Consider the following 22,266-nt stretch of genomic DNA (forward strand, 5'->3'; position numbering starts at 1 on the left):
TGCTGACCATGTGTGAATGGGTGTGGGCCATTGACAAGGGCATGTGCAACCTACCAGAGGCCACACCCTGTGAGAAACATGAGCCTCTCTTCCTCAGCAGTTATCAACTGCCAATAGATGCTTAGCTGGGCCTCAGGAATTCTTCCCACATTCATGCTGGAATTTTGATGGCCTTGAACTCATGCAGGTTTTGTATAGGCAACCACAGCCACTGTGAGTTGATGTGTGTATCCACAATGTTCTTTCCAGAGACAGAGTTTTACAGGATTCCTCCCATTCTCTAGCTTCCATGTTCCTTCTTCCAACTCTTGACTAATGCTCCCAGAGTCTTTGATGTGGGAGGATGGTATAGACATTCCATCTACAGCTAAGCCTTCACAGTCACTTATTCTCAGCGCTTTGACCAGTTGTGAGTCTCTGCATTAATCACTACCTACTGCAAAATGAAGTTTCTCTGACGAAGGTTGAGAGTAGCACAAATTTTTGCATACAAATATATTTAGAAGGCACTTGACATGACCATTTATCTATACAACACCAGTACATTGCCCCCATGGCCTGTAGTCTATGCAATCATGAACTTTTGGCAAGACTTGGAGTCTGATACATGGAATCATTTGCATGGAGCAGACCTCACATTCTGTCAGAAAGTGGATGGTTACCCCCACAATCTTTATGCCACTCTTTCACCCGGGGCAGAACCAACATGATAGACATTATGGAAAGTCTAAGGATTGAAGGAGCACACCTCTGCATGGTAAAAGTTGTATACTATAGACCTTCAGCCAAAATCATGCAAAATGAACAGAGACTCAGAGTTCCCACTAAAATCAGAAACAAGACATGTTTATCCACTTTTTCCACTTCTATACAATATAGCATTTCAAGTATTAGCTAGAGGTATGTGACAAGAAAAATAAATAAAAGGGCAAAATAGGAAAAGAAGAATTTGAAGTGTCCCTTTTTATAGATGATAGAATTCTATGCATAAGAGCCCAAGATAAGTTCACCAAAAACAATTATAGCTAATAAATTGTTGTTATAAATACATGTTATTGGAATTTGTTTTCTCCATAAGGAAGCTGTCATTCTCTCTTAAAAATATTTTATTTACTTTTTTATGTGCACAAGTGTATAGCATGGATGCATGTCAGTATCCCCTTGTCATGCACAATGCTCATGGAAGTCAGAAGAAGGCATTAGATCTCCTGAGACTGGAGTTATGAATGGTATTTGCACCATGTGGGTATTGGGAACCAAACTTGGGTCTTTTTCAAGAGCAGTCAGTGCTCTGAACCCCTGAGCCATCACTACAGTCCCATCCATAAGGAAGTTATCCTACTCCTAAAGAAAAGTAAAGAAAATCCTATGGGATTTTAAGCAAAGGGGATCCTTACTGTGCAGTGATGTTTAACATCACTGCTCTTAGTGTGGAAGAAAATACCCACAATTAACTGAGTGATTAAGCTAAGGGTTTTTTTTTTATAGAATATTAAAGATTTTTTTCATATTATATGTATTTTGAAATTTTTGTACATGAGCACTGTATTTACATCATTTCTACCCTTCCTCTTTCTTACCCGACTCTTTGCATGTCCCTTGAATACCCCTGCCCCAGTTTGTGGTCTCTTCTTTAACTATTAGTGTTACCTGCTGAGTCCATTTAGTGGTGCTCTTCTGTGCATGTGTTTAATATTGACCGCTTGGGATTGGATAACCTAGCAGGGAGCTAGTCTCTGTAGAAACTCATTTTCCCTCTGTCAACATGGCTGCTGACTTCCTGTTCCTTAAAAAAATATGTATATAATCTAAGGAGTAATTGTCAACTATATGATATAATTTGCTTTGATAATTTTCAGTATCCTCAGATGGACAATGGTGTTAGAATTAAGAAATGATTTACTGGGAAGCATAAAATCTAAAGTGTTCTCAAGATAACCTAAGCTGAGCCAGAGAAATGACTCAGCAAATAAGAACAGCTGCTTCTTTTGCAGAGGATCTCAGTTTAATCATTAACACCAGCTCCAGAGGATCTGACACCCTCTTCTGGCCTCTGTTCACACCAGGCATGTGTGGGGTCTACATATATACATGCAGGCAAAACACTCATACACATAATATAAATAATTTTTTCCAAAAATTGAAAACCTCCACTAAAATGAATATAAAAGTAATGTTAAGGACACGGTAGTTTGAATGAGAAATGTCCCCCATATGCTTGGATATTTGAACACTGGGTGCTCAGTTGGTGGTGCTGTTTGGGGAGGTTACAGCATTTTAGGAGGTGAAGTCTTGTTGGAGGAAGAATGTCACTGAGTGTGGTCTCTGGGAGTTTATAATCTGGCCCCAGTTTTCGTTCACTCTCTCTGCTTCAGGGCTTCAGGTTTGCTCTTGAACGTGTTCTCTCTCAGCTTCCTGGCCCAGCTGCCTGCTTCTGTCCCCTCCCTTCCACTGTGGACTCTCCCTCTGGAAACTACAGTCAAAATAAACTCTTTCTTCCATAGTCGTTTTTGATCATCATGCTTTATCAACAAAAGAGTAACTAAGACAAGGAACCGAGAACTAGCTTAGCGGGTGAAAGTGCTTGCCACCAAGTCTGATGACCCGAGTTCAATCCTCAAAACTCACTTGGTGGAAGAAGAGAACTAACTCCCTCACATTGTCTTTGAAAGGTTTACGTGTGCCCAGACATATGTATACACACACACACACACACACACACACACACACACACACACACACAAATTTCCTTTTAAAATTAACAGTAAAATATTTTAAATGGCAGAAGTTTCAGAGAATCCTGTAGTTCAGTTACATGCAGTCCTGTTGGCCTGGAGCTCACTTTATAATCCAGACTGACCTGCTTCAAAATATGAATAGATAAATAAATAAATTAATTAATTAATAATTCAAAAGTGCTCGTCTTCGCTGGGGAGGGTTGCTAGAATAGAAACCAGAGCTTTTGACGCTGCACTCACTGGTTCTTTACTTTGGTCTTCTCACCCTCAATGTACTGAAATTTGAACCTCAAACTCACACTTGCTAGGCAAGTACTTCCTCGCTGCTCTGTCTTCCCCTGCTAAGAGTGTGCATCTGTGTGCTTACTCGTCTGATCGTCCTTAACTCACTCAGTCATCATTGCTATTATCTTTTCATCTAAACATTCACATTTTCAACCTGATTGGTTCTATTCATAAAGGTTTTCAATCATGCTTTGAATAGCCACTTTTTTCATATTCTTCTGAAACTTACTGAATTTCATTCATATCTTTAGTTTATATTTGAAGAAGATATTTGATGAGAATGGATACTTTTGCACGGGTTTCTCTAGTTATGTTCTTTTAGAATAGTGTTCTGAGGTAGCCTTTTCTAGACTATTTATGTTGAGCATTAAATTTTCCTTCAACTTATAACTAGGCTTCTTTGATACGAAGGCTGAATTTTCATTATTCTTGGGTACACTGCATTTCTGAGATGACAATTCTTTTTCTCTGATTACTGGTGTAAATGAAGCTTAGTACATGTATTTTTAATGTTCTCAGCAAAGCATTACCTGCTATAGATAACTAAATTGTCCCATTATTTCTATTCACTCCTATATTCAAGCACACATCAACATACATGCCAAATGGCAAAGACCAAATTGTGTGTAAAGAAGTGTCTGATCTCTTGAAGTTTATGCTCAAGTTTACAGACATTAATAGTTTATCAGTCACAGAGAGGTAAGATAAAAAACAGGGAAAATTGAGGGGGCATTGGCATGGAACAGAGCCCCTTACTTAGGAGTTTGATTGAAGTCCCTTTGACAACTGAAAATCAAGAATGTCATGTGTTGACATAGACACAACATTCCCTTTGTGTGGAGATTTTTTCAATTGGATATCAGAACAACAGTAAATCATGCTTCAGTGTTCAGCATATATATGAACTTCAATCTGGCCTTACTAAGTTACTAGATAGTTTCTGGGATTCTCACAAAGACTGTTAGCTTTTGATTATAATAAAAGCACCTTAACTTCCCATGTAACTATTGCAGTTTAGGGTTTTACTTTACCATTTGTAATCCTATCTAATGGACATCAGAAACCACCTTTTCTTGTAAGCTTTTCTATTGCTGTGATAAACTACTGGCTAAAATCAACTTGGGGAGGAAAGGATTTATTTGACTTACAGCTCACAGTTGATCATCAAAGGAAGCCAAGGCAGGAACACAGGACAGGAACATGGAGGCCAAAACTGGAGCACAGACCGGGAAGGAACATTGCCTACTGGCTTGCTCCTTGGGCCTGTGCCCAGACTGCTTTCTTATGCAACTCAAGAGCACCTGTACAGAGGTGGCACCACCCACAGTGGACAGGGCCGTCCTTGTCACTCAACAGTCAAGCAAACAGGCCTGCCCACAAGCCAGTCAGACAAAGGAAATTCCCCAGTTGAAGTTCCCTCTTTCCAATTGTGTCTGCTGACAAAGCTATCTAGAACTTCATCCTATCATCCCATTTAAATTGCTTAGCAACCCTTTGAAGGTAGAACTTCAGAAAAAAATTATGTATAAGGTTGTTTGTAAGATAAATAAGTGTAGCTCTTTAAGAGGTTCATGATCGTGCTCGATGTGTCTTAAATTTTGTTGAGTGTCTCTATTTCCATTATCCTGTTATTAAATCTACCATAAGATTCTCTTCTTTAATAAATCCAAACTCTACTCCACATTGCCTAAGGCTCAAATCCTTTTCTAAAATGCAGTCAATAAGCTCAGCCTCACCTGAATAGAAGTCTTTGAAAAGAACTCTCAAGCTGCTGCAAGTTGGGGCACAGGGCTCTCTATCTCTAACACTTGCCCCATGTGGCTTACAACAGGAATATATCTATAATCTTATATCTGCTCAGAACTTTAAAATATAAGAGGATGAGAAAAGATATTGTGTATTAAGAATAAAGGGAATTTTTCAGGTTAGTAAACTTTTCTCTCAGATATCAAGGCTATTAGGAATGTTCATTTCCTAAATCAAACAGCAGGGAAGAGGAGAAAAAAAGTCTTTGAAGAAGTCATGAATTCAAACTGACATTTGGAATAAGAGGATGTCATCGATATAGACTATATGAAGAAATACCTGTGTGTGCAGTGGATGTTCACAGATGGAAAAAGAGGAGCATAAGATGATTCACTACAGATTGGCCTAGCCATGCCCTGTGGGTCTTCATAAGCTCAAATTATTTAGCTTAATTATTTACTCTTGGCTTTTTTCAATGTGGACGATCATAGACAAGTCACCTGTGGTTGTATTTTTTTTGAAGCAACTATTTATTCATCTATTAACAGCAAGAAATATGTACACAATTCATAGTCCATTCCTACAATATGGCAACAACTATTGTATAAAATAGTGCTTTATATCTATGTTCATAATATAAATCTCATTTGTAATTACCAAAGGACCTTCGTCAGTTTCTCTGGAGTCTTGTGTCTCTAAAGCAGAATGGTAATCTTGGACTGGGTTTTCTTGACAGGGGGCAATTCTTCCCTCATCACTCACATGTAAGAAAATAAACAGAACTTCAAAGATATTAGACTCTCTGAGACTAGAAAGATGATTCAATGGTTAAGAGAACCGGCTGTTCTTGCAGAGAATCCAGGTTTGATTCCCAGCACCCACGTGGTGGCTAACAACTGTCTGTAACTCCAGTTCCAGGGACTCCAAAGCCCTGGATCTGATCCCTGGTGGCATTGCACACATGTGGTACACTTACATACATGCAGACCAAACACTCAACACATAAAAATAAATACATAAAATATTTTTAAATGTGCATAAGGATATATTATGCAGGCAGATGGACATTGTTTTTATATTATTATTACAATATTCTGAATATGTCACCTTAAACTACCTAGAAAATGACAATAGGTCAACAAGATTGGTGGAAAAAAACATACAGTTTTAGGGGGACCCAACACCCTTCTCTGACCTCTGTGGTCATTGCACAACATGGGCACACTTGCATACATGCAAGCAATACACAGATACACACAAAATTAAAAAAATAAATAAAATATTCTAAAAACATATGAGAATCTCATTCAAATGGTCTTTGAAACTAGCCATAACAGGCACCCATTCCTTTTTAAAAGGTCATATTAAGTTATTTTCTAATTTAAAAATATTTTATTGTTATGGTTTTCTTTACAAAAAACGTGATTACATTAAAGAACTTCATATAGGTTGGAGAATTTGGAAAGAGAGTGAATGCCAAATTCACATTACAGCAGCAGTGACAAATTTCATGTTATAGTTGAAGCTTGGTAGTAAGTAGAGCTTTGTCAGTAAGTAATATTTTTTAAAAAATAGAGATGTAGAATTGTGAATTTACATTCTAAAATACAATTACATATCTTTTAAATTCAAAATTATAAGAATTTAGTTATTACAAAACTTTCATTTTTAACTTCCTAGGCTGTGATTTTTATCTCTAGAAATTCAATGAGGTGTTTTACATTTTCCATGTGACCCAGGTGAAGGCACACCAAGGTATAGAGGAGCAACAGAAAAATAAAGGAAAACCTCTTGGTGTCTGGGAATTGGGAGGTCCAACATCAAGGCCTGGTTGCCCACCACCACATGTGGAGCCAAGATCACAGCTGGTTCTCAGGGGAGGTGGAAATTCTGTTCCAGAGAATCATCCCCCTCAAGACCACAGTCTACAAATGACAGAGACCTTTCCTGTCCCCAGCATAAGCCTAACTCAAAGGAAAAGCCACTTTCATGGGCAATCTGGGACTTGAAGGGAGGAGGCTATGGTGAAGACAGCCGCTCAGAAAAGGCAGAAACTGTTGCTCAAAATTTGGGAAGTCCTCCGTCCAAGAATCTGCACCACCATCAGTCTACCACCTAAGGAATGTGGAACTGTGACTCCAGGTAAGGGACTGGAGCTCCAGGCTCATGGGAGGAGACCACAACTCGAGCTCACAGGAGGAGATCACAGTTCTGGGGACCATAGCTCCAGATTCACAGCAGAGGATCACAGCTCCAGCTCAGAAGATCCACAGCTCCAGGTTCACTGTGGGGGTCAGGGTGGGTGTTCTTGAACCACAGATCCAGTTTCACAGGAGGAGAGCTAAGTTATAACTAAGTTAATATTATTACAAAACCATATGTGAAAATAATTTATATTTAATTTAATTTTTTTTTTTGGTCAATTGTTTTTGAGATAGTGTCTCCCTGTAGCTCCAGCTCTCCTGGAACTCACTACATAGATCAGGTTGATATCTTTCTCACAGAGATGGATGGCTGCCTTTGCCTCAGGAGTGCTGGGATTAAGCCAGTGCTTCCATGCCCAACTCTAAAATAGATTTTTTGAAGATTCTTGTGAAAAGAAAAACTAGCTTGAAATTAGACTCATATTCACTTGCTCTTGTCTGAATGACACACTTAAGAAGAACCCTAAGTGTGTGCGGACCTGACCCACATCAGTGGTGGTAGGAGCCTAGTAGGCAGCTGAAGTGCCCCACTGTCGTCATAATACCCCAGTGTTCCTCTCTTTCCAGGGTCGGTGCCCACTGGTGGCCGTTAAGCTGTGCATCCATGCTCACCTGGCCATCAGCACCTGGTGACCAATGCTAAGGAATATGAGGACCTATCACTAGGCGAATGTGGAAAAGGAACGGGAAAGTAAGAAAGAAAATGGCTGGAGATTCAACATGGCAGCAGTGGCTGCTCTCTGCAAAATGGGGCTCAATAAGATGATCCATCACTGTGCTCCCTGGCCAGGAAGGAAGATGTGAAGGCCTTAGACACACAGACACAAAAGCCATCCTGTGGTTTTAGACACAGGAATTACCTGTCCAATGTTTGTTTCAAAATGAGCCCAAATTGGGGGGACTAGAGAGATGGATCAGTGGTTAAGTACACTAACTGCTCTAGTAGAGGACCAGAGTTCAATTTCCAGCACCCACATGATGGCTAACAATCATCCATAACTCCACTTCCAGTGTATCCGAGTCACTCGTCTGACCTCTGGGCATTGTACAACATGGGTGCTCTTACATACATGCAGGCAATACACTGATACACATAAAATAAAAATAATATATATATTTTTAAAGTGCCCAATTTCTTGATGAAAGCCCATTGTTCTAGAGTGGATGGAATCACACTGTTGCTTTTTTTAAAATTAGTAATTGTTCTTATTGTATGTGTGCACATGATGTGCATATGTGTGCACATGGCATAACATGTATGTGGAGGACACAGAACAATTTTGTGGATTCAGTTCTCTCCTTCCTCCTTTATGTGGGTTATAGTTACCAAAGAGACGTTGTCAGCTTCCAGAAAAAGCACCTGGCAAGTGAGTTCCCTTCTATGCTGTCTTGGCAGCCCTATGTTGTTTTGATTTGTATTTCCCTGATATCTAAAGATATTGAATATGTTTTTCATGTATTTATTGTCCATTTGTACTTTTCATTTATAAAATGTCTGCTTAATTCATTTACCATCTTATTAATTGGGTAACTCATATTTTTTATGTTTTTAGTTGTTTGCATACTCTGAATATTAATCCCTTGTCAGATGAACTGCCAGTAAAGATGTTCTCCCATTCTGTAGACTATTTGGACACTCTGTGGTAGTATATGATATACTATATGGAAATATTATAAAAAGCCCATTTTATACAATTAAGGTATATCAATTAAAAAGTATCTGAAGAATGCAATAAGTTAACAAACAAATGAGTTAGGGATGGATGTTATGAAATTCCTATAGCAGTCAAATGCTAATGTCTGGTAAAAAGTAGAGTGAAAAGGTATGTAGAAGGCACATTTCACCAGAACTAGTGTTCTCAGATGGTCTGAAGTTAGGAGACAGCAAACTAGCTCCTGCCATTTATCTTTCCACAATTAAGAAAGGTAATTAGCCTCTATTGCCTTCCTTAAAAACATTGCTCTCACTGAATAGATATTGAGAAATACTGCATAGAGTTAGGAAGACAAGGAATCTTTATGGTTCCAAAAGCAATCTCTGTACAATAGATACATGGTGGACTTGTTTTCTTCCTTTTTGTTTATTGTTCTGAGATAGGGTCTCCCTGTCATCCCTGATGTAAACCTTGCTGGCCTCAGTCTCTCAAAGATCTGCCTACTTTTGTATCCAGAATGTTGGGATTCAAGTCAGGCACCATCATGTCCAGTTGTTTTATATTTTTGATTTGTGTGTGTCTCTGTGTGTGTGTGTGTGTGTGTGTGTGTGTCTGTGTGTCTGTGTGTGTATCTATGTGTGCTGTGCTCCAAGAATAGGACTAAGAGTATGAGTAGTTGGGGAGTAGTAGAATCTTGCTATACACTTTATCAAGAATTCTATCTTATGAGGAGGTGCCAGCGGACTCCATGAAAGAAAACTTATATAATGTTTCACTCAATTAATTTTTGCCAATCTTTTTTTTGGTGGGGGGCTCTTTTTGAGACAGGGTCTTTCTGTAGCCCCAGCTGTCCTGGAACTCAGTATGTAGACCAGGCTGTCCTTGAACTCACAGATATCCACCGGCCTCTGCCTCCCAAGTGCTGGGACTACAGGCGTGTACCACCTCTTCCGGCTACCAATCTATTTTTAAACATTCTCCAAAATCCAAGAATTATATTTCCTGTCATTTTACTTACAGATTTCAAAGCTTTGTGGAGAGTTGTGCTTGTTTTTGTTATTTCTTTTAGGCTCAAATATGTAAAAAGAAGTTAGAGGAGAAAATATAAGCTGCCAATAAATCAATTTCATCTTAAATTAGAACTCCTCATAGCACTTCATTTAATGGGAATTGGCTCAGCTTTTAATCAAAGACCATTAAGAAACTTTAATAAATCATGTAGCTCTATCCCTCTGATTTCAAGCAACTGAGTGTGTAAAACCAGTGGGTAAATAGTAAATCCTATTCCTTTACTATTCAATAAGAATATAAACAAGGATCAATAGACCAGTTCACTTAATTAGGGCTATTAACTATTGTCAGTTTGATTGTGTTATCTCCAAAAACTCTTGGTTCCATGTACATTTTCTTTATAGCATTGGCTGATGTTAAAACATCAATAATTCATTTATTTATAGACCAATTTTGGTATTATCCTTGACCTCCCCAGAAAAACTACCACCTTACCTCCAGTAGAATTAACAGAGGCATATCAGCATGTCGTTTTGCTGTCTTATAACTTATGTGTCCTTTTGAAAAAAGCTAATTCATGAATTAACATACGGTGGGCTGTGTGCTATCTCACACTGCATACCAGTACTCACATAACAATTGTCTCACATGACAATTCTGTGATAGGCATATCCTGTTACCAATTAGTCTTTGCAGCTTTAAGAAACTGCTTTAGAAGCTGGGCGTGGTGGCACATGCCCTCAATCCCAACAACTGGGAGGCACAGGCAGGCGGATCTCTGTGAGTTCAAGGCTAGCCTAGTCTACATAGTGAGTTCCAGGCCAGGTGGGGCTACAGGGAGACCCTGGCTCAAAAAGGCAAAAATAATAATAATTAATAATAATAATAATAATAATAATAATAATAAACAGAAGAAGAAGAAATTGTTTTAGGAGTCCAAGTGGCATTTTTCGGCCTCTAATGGAGACAGCAGACCTTTAGTGCAAGCCCGGCATGTAGTTGTTATGGAGTAGAAGGAGACTGTCTGGCCAGGGAGAACACAGAAAAGAAACTGGATGAGTTTCTGAAAGAGAATAAGTGAAGGAAGAATCAAATGCAAGACAAAGAAGGGATAGCAAAGATGACAGAAAGAAAAAGTCACTAAACAAACCATTTTGGAAATATCCCTACTTTCCCAAAGAGGCCTTTGTGCTTCAAAATTATTTTTTAACACAAAGCGTGAGATTTTGGACAGTGCTTTTACATAATTGAAGTACTTGAGAAGTTTTACAAGGACAGAAAATGGCCTTTGCCATTGACTCCACGCATAAAGGAGGCTTGTTCTTACTCTTAGCAGGATTATGTGAGTGTTCCCAACGAAGATACCCTAGAGGACAATTACGAGGAATGGAAGATTTATTCTGGCTCATGGTTTTCCAAAACCATCTGCTTTGTTTTTGCTCCCAATTCTCATGGTACATGGGGAAACTGCCACTAAATCTGTCACAAACTGAAAGCTGTAATGTCTTAAAACCTGTTCCTCCAAATGACTGGCCCATTTCTTCTAAATGCAGCCTAAATGCAGTCTAAATCCCTCAAGACACAGGGAAACATATACAAATTACTTGCCAGAGTATGGCATAAAGGGTAGAGTCCCATTTGCCCCTTGAGTCCTATTTCCATTTGAAACCTTGAGTCCATTCTCTCTTCCAACTTTCTGTCAGGATTCTGTTCTTCCAAGCTCCCACCAGAAACCCTTGGAAAGATAAAGATGGGCTCAAGGCATTCTAGAGAGTCTCTTTGTGTCATCTCCAAATGTTTCCAAATTCCTCCTACAAACCTCATAGTCTGTTTCAGTCATGGAAATTACCTGAATCTCAGTATCAGTTTTCCGTCTGAGTTACTTTTCTTGTAGCTATAACCAGAATCCTGAGAGAACAATTTAAAATGGGACAAGATTTGTTCTAGCTCACAGTTCCAGACTACTGTTCAGCCCATGGTTGCTTGGTATCATGCCCAGGGTACTTTTAATTACCATGTACTACATAAGCTTGGGCAAAAACCAAACCTTCTCAAATAAACCTTGACTAGGCATATGTTCCTTGAGCTAGATGTATGTATAATTTGTCAATAAGTTGCTGGACTAATACAGTTTCCTATGTTTTATTTTTAAACCAGACTGGTGGAACTAATGTTATTGGATGTTTAACAGCCATACTTTGAGGCCTATACTAATCTGGTCAGAGGGACTTAAAGGAGAATTACTCCTCTTTGCCCTCCAAGGCCAACTAAGTTCCAGGGGACTGTGGAGCACCTCTCAAAATGTCCTGTAACTGTGGTGAGTCACCTATCCTCTTGATCAAGGAGGTCATAGAGAATCCACCAGATGGACTTGAACCAGTGTATACTCTACAAAGAGGAGGGTCAACAAAGAGGAAACATTTCCTCTATACTTTCAACTGAAACCAGCCATGATCAAGTAGGACCATTAACTTGGTTTCACACAGATGTAACTGGTGAAAGAAAGGAGCCAAGGGCTCCTCCCAAGCCCATGTGACCCCTGAGGAACAGATCCTCTAATGTCCTTAAGAGTAAAAATAAATTGGTTTATCTGGGCCAATTGTATGGTCTTAAACACCCAGAAGGAAAGTATAACCAAAGATTAAAGGGGTCAATATATCTTTTTAAGAGTCCATAAGTATAGGTAAAGGCTACGTAACAAGGAACAATGCCAGACAGGAGATACTTTCCTTTGAGTTGTTGGCCAGGGTGGTGCAAGAGACTCCCAGACAGTAACCCAGCATAGAACAGGGAAAATAAACAGCATCTTATCTAACAAAATGCTGGCAACTGATTGCTGCTAGATGAGGAAGAGCTGATCTTCCTAAAACAAGGGACTCTAGATAGGCTGACTAGACTCAGCAGATGGACTAGTACCGGGGAAAGTCTGTGGGCATTGATAACACAGTGGACAGTCACAGGGATGACAGAGTATATGGGCTCCAGTGTGGGCAGGGGGAGGGCTATGGGAGGCTGCCATTTAGGATGTGGGTAAAAAGATGAATAAGATTGTTTGGGATGTTCTGCATGAAATACACACACAAAAAAATACAAATGATGCCAAAGGAGTAACAGTCATTAAAAATATATATTTTAATAACTGCATGATTAGAAGAAGCATTTCACTACAGCTTTAACATATTCGGTAACACACTCCAGAGCAAAAGTACATCTCTTTCACAAGTGGGTGAAAGTTTCTAGGTTCACAGTTGAATTAATATAGTTTTATATTATTGAACTCACTATAAGCCCTGTAAGACATGAAATTGAATGAGTTTTTAATCTTTAAAAAAGATCTCCACTTCATTTTAGAATATATTGTTCCTTTCAGAAAGGCTCATTGTTTTTGCTACTAACACTGAGATGTTGGCACATGCATCTCTAATCTGTATGTATCTGATTATTACTAGTCATAATCAGTTGTACTTGGATCCTTGGTGGCTGTGTATGTCCACAAGTCATCGGGTAGATTTCAATGGTAATGTTTATCACCTCTCCAAACAACATGACATAAATTTTTATGCTTCCTCCTAAAATATAATACATTTTTAAAAATTTGTTGATTTGTTTTTTGTGTGTGTATATCACACAGAACATCCCAAACCATCTTATTTATCTACACACCCACTTCCCAGATGGCACCCTCCTATAGCCTCCCTCCTCTCACTAGAGCCCTTATACTCTGTTAACCCTGCTACTGTCTGCTGTGTTGTCGGCGCCCCCAGCCATTCCCCACTACTTGTCCATCTGGTGAATCTAGTCAGCCTATCTAGAGGTCTTTGTTTTAGGAGGATCAGCTGTTCCTCATCTAGCGGTAATCAGTTGTCAATATTCCTTTGGATAAGATTGGGGTCTGCTGTTCATTTTCCCAGTTCTATGCTGGGTTACTATCTGGGAGTCCTTAAGCCTAGAGAAGAATGTCACAGCTTTCACATATTCAAATAAAGTAAAACAAAATCCAAAAAAAACTATACAGCATAAAGAAGTGTTTTAGTACTTTAAATTTATCCCTTTATGTTGTAAATTGAATTTTGTAAAAATAAATGTTGAATGTATTCATATATATATATATATAATTTTTGTGTCTTTCAATATATAATAGATCTTGTTCAAATTTAGACCCCCTCCTCCATCCACAAAGACCATCTCCTTATAGTCTCCCCCGCTGGATCTCATGAATTCTCTCATATATGTTAAGACCTATCTGGTCCAGCTTTTGTACCCAGATGTCCCTGGGCACAAATTCATCCACTGGAATCTAGTCAGCCTATTTATAGTCAGTCCTTTAAATATCAACTCTTCCTCTCCCAGCTAATGAGTTGCCAATAATTCCTTGGCTAAGGTTGAGGCCTGCTGCTCTTTTGCCTGGTTCTATGCTGGTTATTTTTCTGATTGCGTCAGCATGGGTCTTGTGCATGCTGTCACCACTGTTGCAAGTTCATATGAGCAAGTTCCCAGTGACCAGAAAGCCTCTGTTTTCTTATATTCGCGCACCAGCCTTGGGTTTTAACAATCTTCCTGTCCCCTCTTCTGCAATGAAGAAGTGTCTTTGAACTGTGAGTGGGTGAAGTTTAATGCAGAAGTCCTAGCCAGAGACACTCACTCTGTAGTCTCTTGCTCTCTAAAATACTAATTTAGTCACTTGTGGCTCCCTGTGTGCATCACACTTCGTTGTATGAATAAGCATCACTGGTGAGAGTTGAGGGATGCATTAGTCTCTCTGCCCTCTGTTCTGCTAAGTTCCATGAGTTTTAGGTCCAGAAGTTCCACTGTAGATGTTTCATTCAGTCATTTGAAGAATGTGATTTTTCTTGGAGAAAGTTAAATTTCTGTTTTGGAAATTTTCCAGTTCAGGAACTGAAATGTTTTCTATATATCTAGTTTTCTAATGAAGAAAAGAAAGGAAGGTCCTGGAGAGATGACTCAGTAGGTAAGAGTGCCAGCTGCAGAAGGGTGAGGAACTGAGTTTGGCTCCCATAACCCACCTAAAATCCTGGACATGGTTACCCATTTACCTGTGGGATGATCATGGGGGCCTGCTGGATGCGGCCTAACTTCAACTTCAGTGAAAGATCTAATCTAAAGAATATGACAGACAGTGATAGATCAGGACACATAATGTACTCCTCTGGTCTTTGCACACGTACAAGGAAGCTCAGGTGCACATCAACTTACACACACACACACACACACACACACACACACACACACACACACATCAACTCACACACACACACACACACACACACACACACACACACACACACACACACCCCACTCACACACATGAAAATTTTAAAAAAGAAAAAAGGATTTAAGATAGATGATGACAGTGAAATGCTTCTCAGAAATAAATGTGTGATTAATTTGACTTTGAAGAGTTTCACAGTCTTTACCAAGCTGAAGCTGTGGAATCATCACATATTACCGATAGCTCTAATCTGAGCAGATCTACCTGTCCAACAACCTATAAAGTATTCCTACTTACATATTTTAGTATCATTCCCTCTTTCTCCCTGGATCTTAGGTGATTTAATGGTGTCCTGTGCTACTCATTTGCTGATATATTTGTATTTTACTTCTCTTGAATTGTATATTTGATATATGTTATAAATTCATAGTTTGACTTAAAACTTATGAGTAATTTCCAGCAGTTCTCTCTCTCTCTCTCTCTCTCGTCTTTCTCTTATTTTTCTTCTTTCTCATCCTCATGCCCTCCTCCACTCCTTCCTTTCCAGAATAATTTTCATTCTTTGAGTATTTCGTATATGTATACAGTATACCTTGATCATATTTAACCTTGATTCTCTCTTTCTCCAGTTTCTAGGCCACAGTTCCAAGATGAAATAATAATGATGCTGGCTTAAAGTTATTAAATTATTATTATTATATTACAATGAAACTTTGGCATGTTATTTCACATATGAGGAAGCACAATTTTCGAGTTCATTTCAGTTTTGCTTTTCTTCAGAGATTCTATTTCTTTATTAAATTGTATTTTCATATCTTGGATTGCTTTCTTTATTTCATTCAGCTGTTTATGTTTTGAAAGTCTTCATTCTGGAATTCATGCAGGTCCACTTTGAGTTCCTTAAACATATTTATAATACTATTTTGAAATCATTGTCTTGGACATCAACTAAGTTTTCTATTATCAGGAAAAACTGCAGTGAGTGTACTAATTTATGGAGGAGATGCACTGTCTTGGTTAGTCTTTTTGTTTTTTATGTTTTTGTGATGAGTCTTAAGCATCCGGTTGGTTTTATTTCTTGTGTGGCTGTCTGGTCTCAACTTTGTTGAGAGGGTGTTTGAGTCTTTGTTTAGTATTACCTCAACTTGTTAAGTTGTAGACCAACTGAATGGCACTTGGTGTTTGGTCTTGGGATAACTCTATGTTGATTTGAGAATGGGGTGTCGGGTGCATTCTCAGCACAACCTGGCATCTGTGCTCTTCTGAGGCCATGACTAAAACTTCATAGAATTAAAAGATTCTCATAGTTGATCTCCAGAAATGTTGTGCTTGCACAGTTCTACAGGTGACCCTCCAGTGACAGGGGATGGGGTGACTTTGGAAGTAAGAAGTCATCCCTGGGGACTGGGAAAGGATATCATATTACCTAAGATGGAGGTTTCTGGGGTGGAGGACTGGTTGACAGTCTCTACGTGGAGTTGAGGTTGCAGGACACTTCGTTGTCCCTAGGAGAGCTGGTGGGTGAGGTGGTTGGTTGGGGATAGACAGGCGCTGGAGTGTTTATCAAGCATGAGGCTCTGGAGGTATCTACATAGGGTTCCAAAGAGCTCATGCACATGATCCTGGTGGTTCCTCCAAGGAAGTGTCCTCTGTGTGGGCTCTAGGCAAGCCTCTGGGGTTGTCTATCTGTGGTCAGGAGTCACAGGGAGCCACATTTATGCAAGATATACTTTTGGGTTTTTGGTTTTAAATTTTTATTTCTTAATTATTTATATGCATATGAAAGATTTAGAGGAGGGCTCATATGGGTGATCATACATGTGTGGACATTAGAGTATAACACTTTGGGGTTAACTTCCTCCTTCCACCTTAATGTAGATTTCCAGGATTGAAATCAATGTCATCAGGTTTGCCCACTAGGCACTTTTACCAGCTGAGTCGTCTTGCCTGCCTAAGATAAATTTTTGTTCTGGAACAAGACTGTTTAATATGGGGAGGCACCTAATAATCAGTGGCCAAGTCTGTCAGATTACTAGCAGCCACTTTTGAGCAGACATTAGACTGATTATTTTATCAGGGTTTGGAAAAAGATGGTGATAAAATTTTAACATAACTCACTTACTAGCTGGCATATGTTTTTAATGAGAAAAATCTCTCACTGACTATTTTGTTATTTTAAGGCAAGGATTTTTAGTTTAAGGAAGGACCAAGGGAGATGGAGGATGGCTCAATGTGTGTGTAAGAGTCCTTGCTGCACAAGCATGAGGAGCTGAGTTTGAGTCCAAGTACCCATATAAGAAGCTTGTACACATTCTTTTACCCCTTAGCACCATGGGGATGCAGAGATAGGTAGACTGCTGGGGCCAGTGGTCTGCAGCTTCAGTAAGAGGCCCTATTTGGAAGGATAAGATAGCGTGTGACAGAGCAGGACACTAGACATACTCCGAGAACAGATGTATAAGCACACACATCCTCATAAGTACATATGCATACACCACTAATATACACACATACTACATACACAAGTTAAAAATAAGAATAAATAAAAATATACAAAATTTAAAAGGAGAGACAAATGATCTTATCATTAATAATTTTCAGAAATAGTTACTGCTGAGCAAGCTCCAAGAATCACCATGATTAGCTTAACATTATTATGAACTCAAACATATGTTTTGTGGATTTTGATCCACTACATATAAATATTTGGCCACTCAAATTGTCCATCTTTAAAAATGTAAGAGCTTCTCAAGTCACTGTCTGGGTTAAGATGCTAGAAAATAGCTTGCAGGTTTAAAATACTAAAGGCATTCCTTCTTACAGAAACTGACCACTCAGAAATCTTGTTTGAATGTATTTGTTCCTCAGCTCTTTATATTACGTGCTGTGTGTATTCACCTTCAGTCAATTTCAACACTATTTTGATGTCATTTCCTGTAAAGTGTGACAGGGGACTAAGAAAGGCGTTCCTCCTCCCTAACTGTAGTCTCTCAAGGATTTTTGACTTTTGGGTCTCTGTCCCTCTATATGCGTTTTAGTATTTATCAACATCCATAATAAATGGCAGCATTACTGGGTCATGTGCCTGTGATTAGATAGGTCATGGACCCTAACAAAGAACATACTAATAATGTTATCCTAAATAGATATAATATAAAAATCATTCTTAATGACTTATTGGTATACCCATAGATTAGAGCATCTCTCAACAATCACCGGGGAAGTTTTTTGTAATAGAAAGCAATTAGAGGCCCACAACTTAACCAGCATGCAGAGATAAGAGATTTAGGAGTACTCAGATCTAAGTGAGTAACTGTATCGCATCCCTCTCCACAAGGCTCAGGAATCTTCACAGAAGAGGAGGTGGAAATATTGTAACAGCCATAGGTGATGGATGATTACAAGGAAACATTGTTTTCCAGACAGCAGGGCAGTTGCACATATGAACTCACAGCAGTTATGACAGTATACACAAGACCTAAGCAGAATCAAATCAGACAAACGCCAGCATGGAGCGGGGAGGTGAGCTTGAAGTCCCACTCTTTGTTAAGGAGTTATAAGCATATGACAGCTGTCAGGGGAGGGAGACTTAGTTTTAAGAGTTTGGCCCCTGGTGGGTAGAACATGCTCCAGGACTGGATCATTCTCAATAGTGTTTGCAGAACACGAATTAGACTGTGTGGGAGGAAAAAAAAAGACAACCAGGATGCTGGGTGAGAGGGAGGGAGGAGGGGTAGATCTGGGATGAGTTGAGGGAGGGGGAATATGATCAAAATGTATTGCATGAAGCTCTCAAAATATGAATAAAATATTATAACTATTTTGAAACTCTGAATTTAAATTGTACTGATATTTAGGTTATTAGAGCATCATAATTTCAGTCTAAAGTCATGAAAATTCTGCTTTCTATTTTTAATTCCGTTTAACAGATTTCCAAATATTTTCCCAAAATTTGTAAGTTGCAGTGACAAATTTTGTCAGGGTTTTTAATTTTTCACACTCTTTTATTATAAAAATAGATGGTAATTTTTCAGTCTAATGTCTAATTATTTCTGTTTGTTAATAGAAACAATATCAGCTATTACATTGTTCTTATACACAGAGAGCTTATACTATTTCTGTGTCATAATATTTTATTTTTCTTCACTTATTTGTGAACTTGGGGAAGACATGAAATGTAAAACCAAATACCACAAATAATATCTAAATCCATCTTTCTCAAATTTGTCCAATTTCCAGTTACATTTCCCCCTGATGAAATGCATCCACATTCATACTTGCTATTCATTTAATATATTTGGAGAAACATTTCAAGCTGTGACAACTGGGGAGGCAGCAGCGTTTTGCTTTATATCATATTCAGACAGCTCTGCTAGCAATGAGCTGTTTTAATTTATGGTTACAGTGCGGGAACTCTGCTGTTCAGTATCTTCCATCCTCATCTCATTCATCCACAGTTTCCTCCCGAGGTTGGGAAAGTAAACAGAGCAGTTAAGATGAAAACAGTGATAATTTCATCAGCTACAATTTTCATTATTACATATTTTATTGAGTTTTTAAAGTGAAAAAGAAAAGGTAAACCAGGGTTTAATATTGAAGCCAAAATATTCTGGGGCAAGGGAGAGACATGGATAAATACTAATAGACAGTATTACCTTCTGCATAATTATATCAGTGAACTGAAACCATCAACAACTTTAGTTCAAGTTACGCATTTTTAAATTAGTTTTATATATTTTAGCTACACAAATTTGTGGAAGAAAGCGTCATAATCTGATGCAATGCATAATGATCAATTGAGGGGTTCTTAACATTCCCTTGAAACTAAATATATAAAAGTATTCATGATTATTATGTTATAATTGTATTAATAACATTTTTTTTATGTCTTTTAGACACTGGGTCTCCCTGGAGCACCAGCTGGTCTGGAACTCAGTGTGTAGACCAGACTGGCCTTGATCTCACAGAGATCTGCCTGCCTCTGGCTTCCTAGTACAGGGATTAAAGGCGTGTGCCACCATGCCTGGCAGCAACTCAAATTTCAAAGCACTGATTCATTTTGCTTTCCTTGAGGAAAAGAAATTTGCAAACAGTCTCAAAAGTAGTATCATTGATTTTGGAAGCAGATAACTCATAAGATTCCAGGTTAAAATTACCTAAACTGTAATAACTTCAGCAGAGTTGGACTCAAGTTCAGTACCTTAGGTATCAATTGTGTGTGTGTGTGTGTGTGTGTGTGTGTGTGTGTGTGTGTGCTCTGCACACTGAATTCTGTAATCATAATCGTAGTATTTACTGTCTGGCTTTTCTTGTCATTTGCTGAAGCAAGATGAATTTCACTGATAGAATGCCACAGCTGATAAAACTAACAAGTGAATCGATCATACAGTTCTTACGGTCTGAGTAAACTCTTCAACCAGACATCATCAAAAGGGGTGTGGAAGAATCTGTATACCTGAGAATCTTGGTACCATGATGTTAAGGCCTGATCTGCCTCACCTGCTAGAAACAGACTGGCTGCTACACATTCTAAATAAACCAAAGCAAGACTCATTTTTATACTGTCATGTCTATCAAAAAACATGAGTATAAATTTCACTGTTACAAAAAAGCCTTATTTTTTTATATAAAAGATGTTTAATAGAAAACCACCCCACTGTGTCCCCATGTACCCTCCGTGGACCTATGCCCCGTCCTGCTGCTGGTGCTGAAGAGCACCTAAGTGTGGTAAGCCAAACCCCCACCCCAACCATGTCACCATCACCCTGCATCACTACCAGCCGCATTGGCACTGCTCCAGGGCTCATATTTTTTTTCTGCTTAGCTAGTCAGAACCGATCCACCTTGTCCCCATAAGCTCACCACAAGCCTAGGCCCGTCCATCCTGCTGGAGAGCTCCCCTCTAGCCCCCATGAAACTATCCAGTCTCTCCAATAAAAATCAAATTGTGCACCTGAACCACAGACCAGATAAATATTCTTACCTGATCAGAAAGCAACCAAGCTACATCAATGATCAAAACAGAATGAACTTTAATTCAACAAATGCAGACTAGAATTTCATATCAGACATACAACCAAAAAAAGAAATCAGCATATCTAGGCCACAACACAAAAACACAAATAGTATGAAAAGCCAAGATATTGTCTCCCCAACAAATCTCACCAGTCCTATGGAAATTTACTACAAAGAGAAATACACAGAGGAAACCCAGGACACAGAGTTTAAAAGAACAATCATAGATATGATCAAAGAATTCAATGACTAAAGAACACACAAAAGACAACTCAAAGAACTCAAAGACAATAGAAATAAACTCCTGAGTGCTGGGAGTGGTGGTGCATACCTTTAATCCCAACACTTGGGAAGCAGAGGCAGGGTGATCTCCTTGAGTTCAAGGCCAGCCTGGTATACTTAGTGAGTACCAGGTCAGCTGGGTCAACAGGGAGACCTGTCTCAAAAAAGACCAAAAAGAAAAGAAATGAACTCCTGGTTGATGTTAAAGAAAATACAGTATACAGATGAATAAAACGGCAAAGAAATTTCTGGATCTGAAAAGTGAATTCATGGACGTTATACTGGAGACGACACAGGATGAAATAAAGATGGCATTGAAAAACCCAATAAGCCAATTTGAAATGATAGGAGAAAATCTCACCAGCAGAATGAATAAAATGGAAAACAGAGTATCAAGATTGTATGATACAGTTGAAGAATTGGACTGCTCAAGCAAAGAATATAAAAAAATTATAAAAAAAGGAAAATGCAGAAAATGTGAGACACCATGGAAAACCCAAATCTATGCATCATAGGCATAGAGGAAGGAGAAGAAATTCATGTGGATGACACTGATCAGATCATCAGCAAGATTATAGAAGAAAATGTTCCTGAGATAAGGAACGACATACCAATATAGATACAAGACACACATAGAACACCAAATACACAGGACCAGAGCAGAAACTCTCCACGGCACATCATAAGAAAAACACTAAATACACAGAACATGGGAGGGTGCTGAAAGCTGCAAAAGACAAACAAGTTACATGTAAAGCAAAACCCATCAGAATTATAGCTGATTTTTCAATATAAACTAAAAACCAGAACAGTCTGGAGCAAAGTATCCCAAGTCCTTGATAATCACACACCAACCCAGAATACTTTACCCAGCAGAACTCTCTATCATAAACGAAGGGGAAAGGAAAATCTTCCATGATACAAACAGGCTGAAAGAATGTATGCCCACCGAACCAGCCCTACAAAGAATACGCAAAGCAGTGCAAAGTGCTGAAGAAAGGAATGACTACACCCAAGTGGGTCCAGAAGGAAAGCATCTGAAAGTACAGTTATGGAAATTCAAATAGGACTAAAACACAAACAGAAAATAAAACCAGTAA

This window comes from Nannospalax galili, unplaced genomic scaffold, assembly GCF_000622305.1.
Source record: "Nannospalax galili isolate Female #2095 unplaced genomic scaffold, S.galili_v1.0 scaffold105, whole genome shotgun sequence".
In the NCBI taxonomy this organism is placed as follows: domain Eukaryota; kingdom Metazoa; phylum Chordata; class Mammalia; order Rodentia; family Spalacidae; genus Nannospalax; species Nannospalax galili.